The sequence below is a fragment of the Ambystoma mexicanum genome, chromosome 11 (genome assembly GCF_040938575.1).
Source record: "Ambystoma mexicanum isolate Mex_15411 chromosome 11, UKY_AmexF1_1, whole genome shotgun sequence".
Taxonomy (NCBI): domain Eukaryota; kingdom Metazoa; phylum Chordata; class Amphibia; order Caudata; family Ambystomatidae; genus Ambystoma; species Ambystoma mexicanum.
This window is the reverse complement of record NC_090934.1, coordinates 838,616,580-838,628,700: the sequence shown is the minus strand read 5'-3', so window position 1 is coordinate 838,628,700 and position 12,121 is coordinate 838,616,580. Positions and strand designations below refer to the sequence as shown.

Below are 12,121 nucleotides of genomic sequence, written 5' to 3'. Positions count from 1 at the left end.
AGAAATACACGTGTACACAGGACCTAGCGGTATATTTGTGTACTTGACAGAAAAGGGAACTTTAGCAGAGAAAAACAAAAACGGGGAGATGAACGAGTCGAGGAAAAGGGTGTGAACAAAAATAATTTTGGCAGCAAATATAGCATGCCTGCATCAAAGAGGGACATTTCTAGGATAATATATATAAAATTAGGATCAGCTAGCAGGTCCTCCCAACTCATTAAAGGCATTCGATATGAGGATGAGTATCTTTTTATCCTTATTTGCACTCCTGATTTCTTTCTTGGAATTGAGCAATGCTTATGGATATTTTCTGGAAGAGGTCACCATCCTTGGAGACTCCTGCTAGGCCATAGGGCACGTCCGGCCTAGAGGGACATCAAGATGAAAATGTCCAGAGGGCCTCTGTAAAGCACCACTGGAACGTTTTGCTGCAGTCAAAGGGCCATAGTTGAGGTGGAGCAATACATTTGCAGTCTGTCACTCCTTAATGCGCCTACCAGGTCCTCCCAGGTTTTCCTCCGCAAAGACGCTGATCATGATGCAGTCATTCATTAAATCCCAATCGTTGCTACTCACTCTGCTGAGCTTTTCCAAGTCATGTAACCAAACGAACCTTGACTCTGCCTTGTCGCTAAACCGTGCCACTGTTTCATTTGGAAGTGCCTCTCATGGCTCGTGCCTTGACCTGCGAGTGCAACCGCCTCTTCTGTGACAGGCTGGTGTAACAGGTGGGGTAGCAGACTCAATCACCTGGAATGGTCTCTATGCCCCCCCTGCCCTCTTTCCCCTGTTTCTCCGTTCGTGTGGTCTCTCTCTCCCTCTCTGCACTCTGCTACCTCTTATCCTTGCATAGACATGTTTGATGGATGTATGTCTTGTCCCCCCCTCTCTTACTCCTCTCCCCTTTTCCTCCCCCTCTTTCTGTCCTTCATGCCATTTGGCACTTACTCTGATCATTTGTCCCATGACCTCTGATAGCAGCCTGTCTGTCCCCCCCTGCCCTCCTTGTCTTCTCCCTTTTCCCTTAGTCCTTAGTCATTTTTGTGTTCCTTTCCTCCCCTCACTCCACCCTCCCCTTCCTCTTGTTTTACACTTGTAATTTTAATTGTCGTCAGGCATAGTAATGTTACTGCTTGTTTGTTCTCATGTTCTTTTCCCTCCCCCTCTCCTCCATAAATGTTTCCGCACTTGCACTATCGGAAATGTCACCAGGCCTAGTACGATAGTTATTTCACATTCTGAATTGTTTCAAGGACTTGTACGAATGTAATTTGTTTTCTCCCATGTCCCCTCCCTCCTTGAAGCGCTCTGAAACACATTGGCCCTCATTACGACCCTGGCGGAATTCGGAAAACGATGGCGGAAATGCAATACCGCCATCGAATAGCGCTCGGTGCGACTATGACCCGTCACCGCAAAGTACGAAGCCATTAGCGACACCGTAGTGAACGCCAACGCTAACTGCACCAAGCACGCGCGCGCGCGCCATGCCAAACCGTAAATACCACCATGGCGCAAGGGTACGCCAATTCCGACCCTAGCGGACATGTACCTAACGCCATCAAGCATGGCGGAATGTACCATTCCGCCATGGTGAGAAGTACGGCATTGCGAATCAACCGTAAACGGCCCCACTGAGTGCCTGTACACCGCTCCCTGCCCACAAAGTACAACTCCCCGTAGGTGCAATGAAGTCACAATGCAACCAGTGAAATGTACAAGTCACCCATGCATGCCAACGAACAAAAGAAACACAAGAGGGGCCAATGGGAGCTGCAGGGCACAGATGGCACGAATACAGAAGCCAATCCAATGGACATGACCACAGTCCCCCCCCCCCCGAAACGCACGCAAACACAGGCACCTGTGACCAGCAATATTCCGAAAATCACATCATTCCACCAGTCCACCTGGCTGACCGGCATCTGTTACACAAAACCCAATCCCCCGCCCCTGAGCATGACAACATTCAAACAGTCATATTGGCAGCCCCCATCCCTGACCTCACTGGGCTTCGTAGGCAAACGCGCCCAGTACAGTACCACGCAACTAAACTCCGAAGCTGGAACCCAATGCAGATCTCCTCCCAATACATCGCTCCCCAAATAGGAATATGCCACATCACTTGCAAAGAAGAACGCTACACGGGCCAAATCAGAATAGAAATTTAATGCACAACAAAATCACCAAGCCCATACAGCCATTAGGCCATGAACTCCAAAACACATTTCACCATTGTGGGCTGCATCCGCAAGAAATGACCAGCCACTACTTGTGTGACGCCCTGTTCCATCATGGTACACAGAGCCACATTCACGTACGAAAAGGCAACATGGAAGCGCACAGAACCGCAGGGCCGTCCCAATGTGGAGGCACTAGTCCAGCTGAAAGGCCGAAATGTTGCTCCGAGCCACCAGTACTGCGTAAGGGCATGTGGCCCATTGGCGATCGTCCCATAAGATCGTAATGCTGCTCCACTGATTAACACGAAGCAGCAGGTGTCGGGAGTAAAAGCCATCTGCAGGAGTGGCATACAGATGGCAGTGGCAAAAGGGGAGGAGATACCTGTCAACCAAAAGAAAAGAAAAAGAACAGAATGGCAATCAGAACTACATCCGAACAACTCACTTCAATGATCACACTAAATCCACAGCCATATGCATGCTAGCCCACTCCAAAGGATCATCACCACCCCAAAACCACTTGCGACTCATAACCATCTATATCGAGGTGTAAACACCATCACAAACGAGTGTACCTGTGCATGCGTCTGTCAAAACAGAATCCATCAGATGGGATTGGTAACGTGCATGGACACAAGTGTCTGAGGGCGCGTCGAGACAGGGAGGGCTCAACAAGGCCAGATAGACGATGGTCCCACTATGGCAGCCCTGCATCACATAGCGCAGGGGAGGCGGATAGATTCCAAGAAGCCCTGTACATGGCAAACTCTGTATCAAATCACCTGCCCATGCATCCATTCATCATTCCCTCATCCCGGGATTAAAACGCCTGAATATTTACTCACATAACATTAGAAATATCCATTGAGTCTGTGCGTTATGCAGCCTGCAAAATCCACAGTGCCCCAGCCCGTAATTCCAGTGTAGTGAAGTAACATGTATTTGGGAACGTCCGGCCTCATCGCCCACGTCGCTATTGCGCATCCCAAACCATTCATATCAATCATTGCATCCTCGCCATGGCCCCTGTCTCAAGGACATTGAACAATAGAACGTTATATTTGCAGTCAGACCTGTGGGCATTTCCTCGCCGCTAGCTGAAAACCGAAAGCGCCGCCCTTCGAATTCCTCATTTGCAACATCACGTCGAAGAGGCATCTGTGGCCGTTTGAAATCACTAATTAATCCATCTAGTGCGGCTGTGTGTGAAAATGGCAACTGCCTTCACCCACAAATGGGACGCCCCGCCCGTCGTTGCAACTCGGTACAGTGATGCATGAGGGCCCACCGTTACTCGAGTACTACGTTCCACTGACCCTTCACAAGTCTGTTCGCGCCTGCACAGATAGTATGTGAAACAATGGGACCACAGCAGAATGAACATATCAACCAATGTTACACGGCCATCGGGTACAAATACATGATTGCAATAGCAAGATGCCATTCCTCGAATTGCAACGTTGTGTGCGGGACGTGCTCGGCCAAAGGGGAGAGCAGTTTGCAAAGGTGGAATGAATCACCACAGGTGGAGGCCATACAGCCTGAAAACACATAAATTGCACACCCAGTCTCCTCCCACAACCACACCCACACCGAAATGCTACCGGCAGGACTCGCGATGTTGGCCCTGGGGGACCTGATAGCACTGCAAGTACTCCAACTCCAAGAAGAAGACGAACACCAACTACAACTGGCAGCACGGAGGAGACGCAGGAGGAGGAGGAGGGCAAGGCAGGGCCAGCAAGGGCCGCCAGCACAGCCACTACCACCACGCAGGCAGCCCGCAATCCCACGCCTCCGAGCACATCCGTTCAACCTCACTGATGAGCAGATCCACACCCTCTACCGTCTGGACCGGGACACCATAGCCGCCATTGTGGACATGACACAGGCTGACCTTGTCAGCATGATAGATAGCCCAACCGCCATCCCACCCCTACTGAAGGTGGTGTCTGTACTCCACTTCCTGGCCACAGGCACCTACCAGCACACAGTCGGACAGTTGCATGGCATTTCTCAGCCACTGTTCTCACGGACACTATTGCAAGTGCTCGATGCCCTCCTGCAGCACGCAGACGACTACATCTCTCTACCACGCTCGGAGCAGGAAATTACAAACACAAAAGTGGGATTCCATGCACTTGCCGGCATACCGGGTTGCATTGGTGCCATCGACTGCACCCATGTGGAATTGGTCGTCCCACATGCCATGGAGGCCCAGTACCGCAACCGTAAACAATTTCATTCCCTGAATGTACAAATGGTGTGTGACTCCAACAGGATCATTACACATTGTTGTGCCAGATTCCCTGGATCAACCCATGATTCTATGGTCTTGAGGAACTCTACTATACCACGCTACATGGAGCGACACGCAGGGAACAGATCCTGGCTACTCGGTGAGTCTCATTTCATGCATGATGATGTGGGGTATGTGATGCGGCAATGACCTGGCAGGAAGGGGGGGGTGCGTACGTAGCAATGGCATTCCACATCATACGTTTCTCGTCCACATACAGGTGATGCTGGGTATCCACTGAAGAGATGGCTCCTCACACCAGTCCGGAACCCACGGGACCAGCATGAGGAGGACTACAACCATGCCCACTCACGTACCCGTGTAGTCATAGAACAGGCATTCGGCCTACTGAAGACTCGTTTCCGCTGCCTCAGCAGGTCTGGCGGGGCACTCCTGTACCGCCATGAGAAGGTTGCAAAGATGGTCATGGCATGTGTCATGCTCCACAACATGTGCGTACGTAGAAATGTGCCCATGCCCCCTGACGCAGAACTGCAAGCACCTGATGATGGTCATGATGAGGGTGGGGATGTGGCAGCACCTCAAGGAGTCTGCGAGGCACCGGAGGGCCGTGACATTCGTCAGCATCTCATTGATGCATGCTTCTAGCACTCACGCCTGGTGGCTGATACATGGACACGGGACTCGTGGCACTGTGTGTGTCTGGGACATGCACAATATGGACTGTACGCCTATGATGGCCTAGTACACAAAGATCAATGTCCACACATCTCATTGGTTGATCGTGCACTGTTTATGGCATATGTGATATCATGTTGAACACCCTATCGACCCGCCACCCAAGTGAGCCCAACACACCCCCTCCACCCTCCTACCTCCCCCCCGAACACCAGTGTCCAAAGATGCTCATTGTCAGTGGGCTGTCGCTATTGCAAGCCCCCTCTGCGGGTATCAGGGGCACCCCTGCCTGTGGAGCGCAGGTTCCTCCCAGATCTACGTTGGGGGCTGCCCTGGACGGAACTTGCAACGGATGATGTCTCTGCCTGCTCACGTCCATGCATGTCCCTAAGGGTTTGCGAGAGCTCAGTGAGCACACGGCGCACTGCGGCAAGTTCGGCACATACGTCTTTGGACGTCGCATGCAGTTCCCCCCTCAGGCTCTCGGTGCTTCTCTCCATTTGGACTCTCAGGCTCTCGGTGCTTCTCTCCATTTGGACTCTCAGGCTCTCGGTGCTGCTCTCCATTTGTGCCCTTAGTGTCTCTGTACCTCTCTCCATTTCTGCCCTAAGTGTCTCAGTTGATGTTTCTATGTCTGCCTTAGTGCCCCCACATTCATCGGCATGGTCCTTGAGGATCGTGGCCAGTTGCTGCTGTTGCACGATTAACTGGTCGAGGGACTGTTGCCTCTGCTGGGCCATGGCCATTTGCGGGGGTGTCACAGAGGGGCTGTTGACCTCATGTTGCCTTGCCACAGGGCTTGTGGGGGATGGCCAGTCGTCGTCTTGTGGGTGCCCCTGCGTGGTATCCTCATGTTGTACGGGATGGGACAGACAGGGGGATTGGGACAGGTCATGGATGGATCTGACTTCGACATCCCCGTCTTCTGTGTCGGAGCATGCTGCCATCAATGGGGTGTCACCTATGGTGCTGCTGCCACCAGAGGCAGTGCCTTCTGTGGCATCCGTTGGGGGGACCTGTGGTGGTGGTGGTGTGGGCATGCTGGCTGCTGGGGTGCCTGTTGATGTTCCCTCCTCTGTGCTGCCACCTGATTTGTGCTGCTGCCGTGTCTTGATGCGTGCAGCTGAGGTGGAGGGTCTTTGGCCGTTGGTCTTGGCCCTCTTTGCAGGTGTGCTGGTAGGGGTGTCCTGATGCTCGTCGTTTGGATCGGACCCTGTGGTGGAGTAAAGGAGGGCGAGGGTTATTAATGGGTCTGCGGGAATTGGAATGGCATTGTATCACATGCATTGGGGTGGTACCTGAGGGTGATTTGGGTCGGGGCCTTGGAGGTGCTTTCATTTGTGTGTGGAGTGAGGGTGCAGTTGTTTGGCAGCCTGCAGTTAGGGTGTGCCTGCTGCACGTGTAGTGGGTGTTTTAGGGGTTTTTAATTATTTATGTATTTATTGTGAGTTTTAACGTGCGCTATCAGGCCGATGTATGTGGACGTTCTCCTGGCCATGTGTTTCTGTTGCACTATGTGGACACATGGTACTTCGCATGATTGGACATTGTGGATTTAGCATTGTTTTATCTGGCCCACCTACCTGAATCTTCGGATGTCTGCACTCCTTTCTCCATCCCTCCGACTCCCTCTATGCTCTCCATTCCGATGGTGGAGGCACAGATTTCTTCCCAGGGGGTCAACTTGATGGGTGATTCAGGACCTCCCCCGGTGGCTGTGGCAATGTTGCGGTTGGCAGAGAGTATGCTGCGGACGCGTATCCGCAGGTCGTCCCATCGCTTTCTGCATTGCTGTGGGTTGCGGGGTGCGGTCCCCACCGCACTTACCCGCTGTGCCACCAGAGCCCATATGGCCTTCTTGTTCGCAAGTGCCGTCCTGGTCATTTGCGTGGAGAAGACGACGGCAGCATTCTCCTGGAGGGTCTCTGTTAGCACGGTGAGTTCCTCACAGGAGAAGTGGACCTGCCGCTTGCGGTCGCACGCTTTCTTCGCTACTTTTCCCATTTTTCTTGGTTTCGCTAGGGTGGATGACGGGTTGGGGTGTGTCTCAGGGTAGTGTTTTTGGTGGTTGTGTGGTTTTAGTGGTTTTATAGGTGTTCGGCGGGATGTTTCCCGTTCCGGGCCCATGTTTTTACTTCCGTTTCCGTATATTTCCGGTCACCGTACTTTCCGGTAGGCGCACACTGCGGTGTCCGCTGTGATGGGTGGCGGTATTGCACCTAGGGCGCCGTACGGCGGCGGTGTGGGCCGTTTTGGGGTCATTTCCGCCATCGCGGACTTTGCACTTCCGCCATGCCGTGGTGCTCGTGCCCGATGGGTCGGAATGGGCCGCACTTTGCTCCTTCGTGCAATGGCGGAAACGCTATTTACGCTGTGGCGGTCCGGTCAGTCACTTTCAGCCAGGGTCGTAATGAGGGCCATTGTGTATAGGCCCTATACAAATAAACAATCAATCAATCAATCTTACTATTGATACTGTTCTTCTTATAATATAAAAGTGAGGCGAGACTGCAGGATTATGGATTATGATAAGGTAGTTTGGGGAGACTCAATCACTCGTGAAACATTACTGGAGATCTCTGTGAGTGATGTCTTTTGAATACTGCGTAGACTGTTCCATTGCTCATGAAGGCCCCGCCAATCCCAAGCACTCCATGTGTGCCATGGTGTGATATGCTTTCTCCTTTTCACTAGTAACTATGGAGACTAATGGAGGGCACGTGCCTTGATTCACTAGATGCTATGAATGGCACTTCATTTGATTCTGAACATGCACAGGGAACTTTGCTTGATTTACTCCTTATTTCTCTCTCCCGTCTGCTCTTTTCTGCAAAAGATTGAAATCTCTATTTGCTTCTCTTAAAAATATCATGTAGAAGACGTCGGATTGGCCGAGAAAGCGTTTTATTTTCTGTGCCTCTATCTCTTGGCTTCTCCTCCACCCAAGCCTGGGTCACCTCACTGTGTAACCCTCGTAAGCCAGTTTGTGTTAACTTATTTGCAGCAGTTATCATTTCCTTAAGAGTCTCTGCACTTTGAGATGTTGAGCTTGCACATTCAGGCCCAAAGTCAGCGATGTTCCACTACATGTATGGGAATTGCAGCAGAGGTAGCTATGAGGACTCTGGGCTTTTGATCACTTTTTGGAGACATTTCATTGTTACTAATTAAGATATATTTCAAATGCATAATGTGCAGCCATACTGTGGTTAATACACTTCTTATGGTGGATAAGTTATTTCAATAGGCTCAAGTAAACGCAGCCAAACGCCAATGCACTGCTTCAGCTGTCATGTTACAACAATAGCTGCACTAGAGGATGCAGCGAGCTGCGGTGGACAAAAATGGCAGCTGCCAATCACCAAGTAAACAGACCAACATACCAGCACTCGCGTTCACACCAGTAATGTTTGTAACAGGCAACATATGGCAAACCGCAGCAGAGACATACTACCTTGCACAAAGGGTACTCAGAGGGCAGTGCCCTGTAATAGTGCACCCCCCCCCACACCGATTAGGGAAATGCCAGACCACCACATTGCAGGCCAGTGCCCCAGAGCTCCACCCCCTCATAGAAACTGGATATTGAAGGACACTTGCGACTCAAGGGCTGCGGATAATTTACTGGGATGCAACCACATTTTCCCCAGTGTGGCAGCAGCTTCGTAAACTGTGGCTCGAGCTATGTTCCAACTCCGGCCTCAGCACTAACAACAAATGATTCAGCAGCTCACATCCCAGTGGCGTCGCTAGGTGGGGCTGCAGGTCCTGGGGCCCCCTCCGAAATCCTGGGCCCCCCTTCACCCCTGCTACATCAGCTGGGCTGCTCTCTCTGCACTGTCAAAGCAACACAACACAGAAGCTGAACAGCATAATAGTGCACCGTTGTGCAGAAATAGTGAACTGAGGCTGTCATAAGGCACCATAAGCACTTGGCTTGACTCATAAGCACAACAATCAAAACAGTTCAGTTCCCCCTGCAGCTAAAACCAGCCACTCCCATCAGAATGGAGTGCAGGAAACTGCTAATGATGGGCCATTAGTCACTGAATGGTTTAGTGCCTGCAGTCTGGTGGGAGGGGAGGTGCAGTGAGGCATGGGTAGTTGGTGGGCACAAAAGCCTCTCTGCAGGAGTGCTTGTGACGTCACTCATTCCCTTCCATAGGCGCCCCTGCACCTTTGTATGTGGCCGCCCCTACTTTTGTCGTTGGGCCCCCTCTGTGCCCCTCCTAAATTTGATTCCTGGTGACGCCACTGCTTACATGTGCTCTTGCAAACAGGAAACAGGAAGGAGTGGGCAGATGGGATAGAAGGGGCGTGGTCCACAAGCCGCACGGACGAGAACAGAAAGCCACCTCAGCAGATGCATGCAGCTGGTAGAAAACTATTCATGACTGACTCTGTTAGAGGCTGGAATATCTAACTCTTTTAGTAGGTCTTGGAGAATCATCTTATTCTAGCATTAGGGATCAGACCCTCATTTCATCAACTGGCCCCAAAACGAAAGGCAATCTCTCGAGTCTTATTCCTTGAGTTCATAACCTTTTGAGGGCAGTCGAACTACTGAAGGCCCATGAAACATCTTAGTTTAGAGACAAGACACATAACCTTTAACTCCAGCTGCAAAATATACAGGGGGTCATTTTTCATTGAATGTTAACTACTCGCAGGAGAGTGTCCACATTAGCACTTACACGCTGTTGGGGCCTCTGAATGAAATTTTAAACATTTCCAAAGAGGAGGGTGGAAGTGAAGAGTAAAACCACACATTGCTCTTCGTTTTTTACCCTCCATTTTGCTAAACATGTAAATGCCACTTGCAAATGATGCTGTGCTGCTGTGTTTACAAATGGATTCCTATGGCATCTGCCTGCTTTTTGCATGTGCTAAATGGTGGAGGTATCCATGCGTTTTGTGCCTGCATGAAAATCTCATGCAGGTGCAAAATGAAGAGCCCTATCAAGACAGAGGTGGAAAGTACGGTGGAGATGTCGACTCTGCTTTGCAAAAGCAACGGAAAATGTGCTGGAGCGGTAAATGAAGGCATAACGCCATTGCACCTTGCTTTTATGCCATCCTTTACAGCCGTACCGATTATAAAATGAACTCCAGATTATCTCAAACTAGTTGCAGACTCCAATGACTCACACTCCTGCAGCAAAGTGCAAAGTGTCACGCTCGTGCCAGTGTCGGACTGGGGCATAAAATTGTCTCGGCATCAATGAAAAAGTGGCCCACGGTTACGGTTGTAAATGGTAATTCATTCCTTTTGTGACAGACTGTTTGAGTAATACCCAAGGGGGAGATTTTTGATAAAATGTAATGCAAATTGTACAATTTAAAGAATATTCATTCAGCAACAATGGTCAAAACTACTATCCAAAAATGAAGTAACTCATCAAACTGGCCCACACTGGCCAAAAAAAGGGCCCGCTTTGACCAAAAAAACTGGCGCACACGAGCATTTTGCATTTTTGGTTCGGCCAGGGGCCTCTTGCCCTAGGGGCCAGTCCAAGCCTGGCTGCTGCACCAGCATCTCTCTAGCAGCAGACAGCAGAGTTTCTCACTTCAGCTACAGGGCACCTCACTTCAACGGAAGGCTGCAGAGTCCCCGACCTCAGCTTCAGGCAGCGATGTGTCAATCAGATGTGTGCAGCAGGCCATTTCCCACAGCATTGCACAGAATGTCTCACTCAATTAGAGGCAGTCAGTCCATCAGTAGACCGCTGACAGCCTCACTTTTGTGCGTTTGAATGGGAAAAACAGAGACGCCAGCTTTTCATGCTTTCCCCGTCTGCCTATTCTCATCAGGATGTGAGTCTGGGCGCAGTGCACTTCCATGCCCATCACAGCACTGTGGTCAAGTGGAAACACTGCACCAGGGTCCATGTTCCAAAGATAGGTGTGATTCTGCTATGACTGCTTTACCAGTAACCCACCAGATGCCTGGGGGTTATCCGTATCACCCACTATCTGGTGAGACCCCATTCATTTAGTTATTTAATTGTTTTTTTATAACGCGCCTAATACCATAGCCGAGTTCGGTTTCTAAGCGCGGATCCGGGTTTCGAACATGTTGCTCTGCGCAGTCTTGCTTCCACGACCAGCGTGCTGCCCCTACCTTGGAGGCTGTAAAGGACCAAGGAAAGGGTTGTTCCCCGGGCATCAGGAGCAAATGTGGGAGCGGGTGGGCAGTGTTCAAGGGCCATTTGCCATGGCAAAGTAAAGATTCACTGCACACATATGGTGTTCCCCAGGAACGAGCCTGGCTCACAATGAAACCTCAGCGCAGACCAGCCGGGGGTAGCACTGGAACATGATCCTCTGGGAATAGCCCTACCTATGGCAGCAGTCAGGATAGTATCTATGGATTGTCCTTCGATAGGAGAATGAGGGTCCATAGTCGTTTTCTTCAGCAACGAACAGCAGTTTATTTTTCTGGCAACCATGTATTTCCTACAGCGCTTAGATTTTCCCACCATACAACCTGGTCGAGTGTGTCTGTTTTCTATGCTAATGTTGACATTCACAATAATTGTTGAAACTAATTTACAGTCATCGCGAGAAGGTACTACTCTGAATATTTTGCTAAGCGTTCTTAACTTCTTTAATTTTTTATAACTCTAGAACAGAAGTTGAATTTACACATTTACACAAAAATGCATTATTTGTTATAGGGCAGCCTGTCAAGTCTCTTTTGCTCCTAGTAAGGCAAGCATTTATGTTTCTAAACAGTTTGACCATCCCTTCTTGTTTTGCACTTAATGTGTGTCTTGAAGTTCTGCTGAGAAACTCCACAGCCTGCTCCGCCGCTGTACCCTGGGAATACAGCTCTGGCCTCCCAGCCCAATCCCTTAGCTCAACCTCCCTACTATTTGCTTACATTGAGACACACGCTTTGACCACCGTTGGTGAATGAGAGCTTCAGAGCTGTCAAGGTCACAGGGATGGAACTAGAAGGAACAGATGCTGGTGAGGAAGCAGGACCAGTTTAATC

At 50.4% G+C, this 12,121-nt stretch overlaps 1 protein-coding gene across 1 annotated transcript in view; it reads right to left on the bottom strand.

Annotated features, from left to right (window-relative positions):
• TPH1 (tryptophan hydroxylase 1) overlaps nt 1–12,121 on the bottom strand; it is a 369,780-nt gene that overhangs the window by 49,802 nt on the left and 307,857 nt on the right. The gene's annotated exons all lie outside the window — the stretch shown is intronic.